Source organism: Diceros bicornis, chromosome 31 (genome assembly GCF_020826845.1).
Source record: "Diceros bicornis minor isolate mBicDic1 chromosome 31, mDicBic1.mat.cur, whole genome shotgun sequence".
Lineage (NCBI taxonomy): Eukaryota > Metazoa > Chordata > Mammalia > Perissodactyla > Rhinocerotidae > Diceros > Diceros bicornis.
In genome coordinates, this window is record NC_080770.1 from 19,139,946 (window position 1) to 19,146,181 (window position 6,236).

A 6,236-nucleotide genomic window follows, 5' to 3' on the forward strand; every position below is an offset into this window, starting at 1 on the left:
TGTGAGTAACAATCATACCTAGCTTTTATTATATTTTTATTAGCATTTATTATTTTTATATATATATTTTTATTTTAAGTAGTATTTGCCCCCAAAATAGTCAACTGTCCTCCTGGACAGAATAAATAACGGAACATGCAGCTTGTTTATCCAGCACATGTTGTGAGCACTGAATTCTTCGGACAGAAATGCTGACCAGAGGAGAGGAGGCTGGAGGCCTGGAACAGTCACAATGACGTCCTATTTCCTCACCTCACACAGTGTAGGCATACAGATTTTGCTGAGAGTTTTCAGAATTCATATCCTATATTCTGCTTTTTGGCTACGGTTCGTACCTTTTCTTTACTACTAGTTCTGAAGAGGATCAGAGGCATTCATAAACATTATTATCCTAGTTGTATCTCACGTATTTCTGTTATGATATAAGCATAAAACTCACACAAAGAGGAGAATAATTCTGCTTTTAAAATTACCCTGAAATAAAAAAGACAGTTTTTAGTGTTTCACTATTAAGCATGTTACTGATTTGGGGTTTAAGATTTATATCTTTATTTTATAGTAAGGAAAGCCATCTATTCTCATAATAATATATTTTTTCAGAAAGTGAGGTGGAATTAATTAACCGTGTTTAAGGACCTATGAATATGATCATATTTTTTCCTTGACCTGTTTTCATGACATACTGATAAATTTTTAAATATTTAATTACCATTGTACTTGGAAGGATAATTAAGGCCAAGATGGAGAAATAGGGACCAGATTTACCCTCCTGCCTAAAACAAGCAAACAAACCAGGAAAAATACATGGAATATGGTTTTCAAGACACTAGATGTCAGAAACAATTGACAGTAATAACTGAGAGACAGGAAACAACCAAGCTGAGCCCTAGAATTTTCTCAGCTTATTGCCTTTAAAAAGTTTCCATGTCGTGGTACAGAGTGGGATACCTGGGAAGATCCTGGCAGATTCCTTGAACTGAGAAGACGCAGCTGAGAGTCTGGGGAGACCAAGGCACTAAGGCAGCTAGAATCCTGAGGGTAAAATATTGAAGAGAACAGAGCTAGAGAGACAGAGAGAGAAAAAACACTGGAGAACTGCAGAGGATCCCCCTCAACTATTCACCAGAGTGCTGCTCAGTGCGTGCATTTGAGGAAACTACTTGAGGCGGGGGAAGTTTTACTCAGCTGGATTAGAGAAGAGTGCCCAGTGCTCACACTGGGCCAGGAATAGTGTCTCCTCTCACCATCTGGAAAAGCTCATGGTTCACAGGGCAGGGCTTTGGGTTGAGTACTTGAGTGCTTAGGAAGATCTTGCTTCAGTAGTGGGTCACAATTAGCCCTAGACTGATCACTACTCCAGACTTTCCTAATAAACCGTGACAGCAACAACAACAACAAAAATCCAGAAAGAAAACATCCGAAACAAACTACATATTGTAGTCAGAGTTTTGTGTGTATGTTAATGTGAGATATTGATCTGATTATTTTTCTTGTGATGCCCTTGTTTCATTCTGGTGTAAGGGTAATGCTGGGTGCATAAAATGAGTTAGGAAGTGTTTCAGTTTCCTCTTGTCCCTGAAAGTGTTTATGTAAGATTGGTACTATTTCTCGATTAATTGATATATAGAATTCATTGGTAAAGCTATACGGCAATGGAATTTTGTTTGGGGAGGGGAAGGATTTTAAAGAATTGATTTAGGTAACATTTATTAGATTATTGCTGTTTTGAATTATTTTCCTGTATGTGTTTAGAAAATTGTGTTTTTCATAGCAGTGGTCCATTTCCTCTTAGTCGGCAAGTATATTGCCATAAGTTCATTTATGATATCCTTTTATTATCTTTTATTATCTTAAGATCTGTGGAATCTGCAGTGATGACACTCTCTTCATTCTTGATTCTGATAATTTGTTTTTTCTCTTATTTTTCCTTAATCCATTTTACTAGGAACTTATCAAATTTATTAATCTTTCAAGGAATCGATTCCTGGGTTTATATATTTTCTCTACTTTTCACTTAATTTCTATTTCAATGATTTCCGTCTTCAATTTACTATTTCCATTCTACAATGTTCTCTAGGATTTTTTTGTTTTTCCTTTTCCAGCTTCTTGAGATGGAAGCTTAGTTCATTTCTTATAATATTTCTTGTTTTCTAATGCTTGCATTAAAGCTCTAAATTTCTCTTTAAGCACTGCTTTAGCTGCATCCAGTAAACATATATAGATATGTATATAATCTTTCATATATCTTTCACCCATATCTTTCATATCTTTTATATACATATAGTATATCATTATCTTTCTGTCAAAAATTTATTTTTAAAAATGATCATGTTTAATTTAGACTGTGTCGCTTAATTTGTAAATAATTGGGAAATGTTATTATATTTTTCATAACAATTTCTAATTGAATTACATTATTCTAAGATATATATTCTGTATGATTTAAGTCCTTTGAAATGCATCACAACTTTTTATGGCCTAGTGTATTGCCTATTTTGGTGAACGTTCCATGGGCACTTTGAGACAAATGGAAAAGTCCTACAACTGTGTTCTCTTTCCCCACTCCCATAAGAACACAGATTCTATCCACTTGCGTGTCTGAAACTATGTGACAAACTTCATCTGCATTTGAAACGTTTTAAATGACTTGTTCTGAAATTCACATTCATCATATTCTAGAAGTCAGTTCAGATGTCATCTGCAAAGATATGGCTCAAACTTAAATAGGTTTGCCTGTTTTGAAGGTCATGATTAAACAATAGAGTTTATACATATTTCACTTCTGCCCAGACTGAACTTTTCCCTTTTGGTGATTTGACCTCAAGCTGTTCTTTTACGATTTTCCCCCCAGAGGACATGGTTCAGTAAGTCCTCTTCTACATGGTGATTACACTGGTGGCGTCTCTGGAGATGCAGTCTACTTCAAAATTATGATTAGGGTCCCAGTGAATTTAATTAGAGAAGACCATCCTTGGAGATGTACCAACTGAATGACTGAATAATATGTGCCGTGGTTCAAATGTAAACAAAGTGCGTACAGGTCTTTGCCTTTACCTCAGAGAGGTTTGTCTGTATCAGTATTTACATGACTCGTTTTTCAGGAGTTGAAATGACGGATTCAGACCATAATAAAGTATGTATATAAAATTATTCTCCATCCTTCAAGCAACCCAAATTCAATGATGCTGTATGAAGACAGGCCAGTATAACTGATTGAGAATTGAAACGTTGTAAAGGCTATTTCGCTATTTCACTTTTGTTGGTATAAAACAGAAACTGCAAAATGGGGCCAGCCCCGTGGCTTAGTGGTTAAGTGCACACACTCCACTACTGGCATCCTGGGTTTGGATCCCAGGCGCGCACTGACGCAGCACTTGTCCGTCCATGCTGAGGCGGTGTCCCACATACAGCAACTAGAGGGATGTGCAACTATGACATACAACTATCTGCTGGGGCTTTGGGGAGAAAATGGGGAAAAAAAGGAGGAGGATTGGCAATAGATGTTAGCTCAAGGCTGGTCTTGCTCAGCAAAAAGAGGAAGATTGGCATGGATGTTAGCTCAGGGCTGATCATCCTCACACACACACACACAAAAAGGTAATATTTTTCTGAAAAACTGAAATGAATCAGACTTCCTGAATGCATGGAAAGAGTTGGTTACATGGAAACAGGTCAAAGTCCAGTGACGGTGCACGTGTTATCTTGTTCTCTTTGCTCACAGAGATGGCAGCAGTGCATGAAGGACAAGGGAGAAGGCACTGTAACTTGGAACTTGGTTGGAATGACTGTCTCGTTATGCAGGTAAACCAGGAAGTGTATTTATACATAAGATTCTGAACTAGGCTTTACATTTTCCAAGAGTGCATTGGCGGTGTGGGAATTCACAGTCTTTTAAAAGTTCTCCTATGTAATTCTGATAATCAGCAATATTAGGGATCCTTTGTGATTACTAAAATATGTGGGGATTGATTCAATTCTGTAATACTCCTTTCCATATTTTCATATTATAAAGATTCAAAATAAATTCACCCCCTCAACATCAGTATTTTTCAAAAGTACTTTCAAGTGTAACTATTTAGGGACATTTTAAAGGGCAGGTATTTCTAAATCTCATGATAGTTGCCATTGATATGTTCTCTAAACATTGTTTGTTAATCTGTTAAAAATTAGAGGATGATGTAGCATGTTACTTCAGTTCCTATTTTTCTGTTCACAGGAGAGTTTCAGCATCCTATCATATGTTTGCTGGCCATTTGGATGTAGTCTTCATTCAATTGCTTGTTTATAGGATTTGCCGACTTTGCTGTTGGTTTGTTTGTTAATTGCTTAGGGCTCTCTCTCTGTGTTGACGTTAATTCTGTATATGTCCTGTAAAATGTAAATATTTTCTCCAAACTACTTTTGTCTATTGATGTTATCATGGTATCTTTTCCTAAATTGTTAAAATTTTTTGAAATTGTCAAATATGTCTATTTCAGATTTCAATTATTAGTTAAGAAGATTATTCTACCCTTAGAACATAGAAAGCCGTCTCCTTTATTAACTGGAAAGTAAATATAAGTTAAATTTTGCTTTAGTTTTTCATTAAACTTTTAATCCATTTTTATTTTATTTTTGTTTAAGGCATATTAGCTATATGTACAATTTTATTAGCTTCCAAATGGAAAGCTAGTTATGGCAACCTGTTTATTTAATACTGTGTCCTTTCTCCATATATGTCTCTAATTACTTGTCTCTCCATTAGTCTGCAAGATTACTGAGGTTAGGGACCATGTTTTAAGCAGCTTTGTTTTCTTATAATCTCTGAATGTCATGGAACATGATAAATCATAATGCTTATTTGTTGAATGAATAAATAAATTATCTTAAGATTTCAGGAAGTCACTAATAATAATCATATTTACAGGTAATTTTGTCCTGAACTCTGAAATGAGACATACAGAACCTGTGGAACAAAGAAACAACGTGACTGAGTTTGTCCTCTTGGGGCTCACCCAGAGCCCCCAGGATCAGAAAATATTATTTGTTGTGTTCTTGCTCATCTACATTGTGACAATGGTGGGCAACGTACTCATTGTCGTGACTGTGGTGGTCAGTCCAACCCTGGATGCCCCTATGTTCTTCTTTCTTGGCTACTTATCGTTTACGGATGCTGTTTATTCTACTACAGTCTCCCCAAATATGATTATAGACTTACTCTATGAGAAGAGACCCATTTCCTTCCAAGCTTGCGTGAGCCAGCTCTTTACAGGGCACTTATCTGGGTGCTGAGATTGTACTCCAGTGGCCATGGCCTGTGACCGCTACGTGGCCATCTGCAAACTCTTGCATTATTTGACGGTCATGAAGCAACGGGGGTGCGGTCTCCTGCTTCTGCTGGCTTGGGTTGGAGGGTTTTTGCATGCTATAGTTCAACTCCTGTTGGTTTACAACCTGCCCTTCTGTGGCCCCAATGTCATTGACCACTTCATCTGTGACATGTAGCCCTTATTAAAACTTGCCTGCACTGACACCTACATTATTGGTCTCACTGTCATTGTCAATGATGGGACAATCTGTGGAGTCATCTTCATTCTCTTACTCATCTCCTATGGGGTCATCCTGCGCTCCCTGAAGAATCTTAGTCAGAAAGGGAGGCACAAAGCCTTGTCCACCTGTGGCTCCCACATCACTGTGGTGGTCCTCTTCTTTGTCCCCTGTATTTTTATGTATGTGAGACCTCCTTCTACCTTACCCATTGATAAATCCTTGACTGTGTTTTACACCATTATCACCCCTATGTTGAACCCCTTAATCTATACTCTGAGAAATGGAGAGATGAAAAATGCCATGAAAAGCTCTGGACCAGAAAAGGAAAATGAGGCGGCAGAGAAATGTATCAACTGTTTTCAATGAAGAATTGCTCCTTCCAGGAGAGTCATGTGCGATTATTTAACTGAGTACATTTCTCCTCAAGTTTAATAACTTGGGCATACAGCAACTAGAAAGGTGTGCAGCTATGACATACAACTATCTACTGGGGCTTTGGGGGAAAAAAAGGAGGAGGATTGGCAATAGATGTTAGCTCAGAGCCCGTCTTCATCAGCAAAAAGAGGAGGATTAGCGTGGACGTTAGCTCAGGGCTGATCTTCCTCACAAAAAAATAAAAATAAAAAATAACTTGGGCATGATGAAAAGTATTTATTATGTGAATACATCTCATGATCAAAATATATTTCTAAGATTTTCATCATTAA

General features: G+C 37.2%; 1 pseudogene; it reads left to right on the top strand.

Annotated features, from left to right (window-relative positions):
- Positions 1 to 4,929: 4,929 nt before the first annotated feature.
- On the top strand, positions 4,930 to 5,861 carry LOC131395695 (olfactory receptor 4A47-like; annotated as a pseudogene).
- Positions 5,862 to 6,236: the final 375 nt, after the last annotated feature.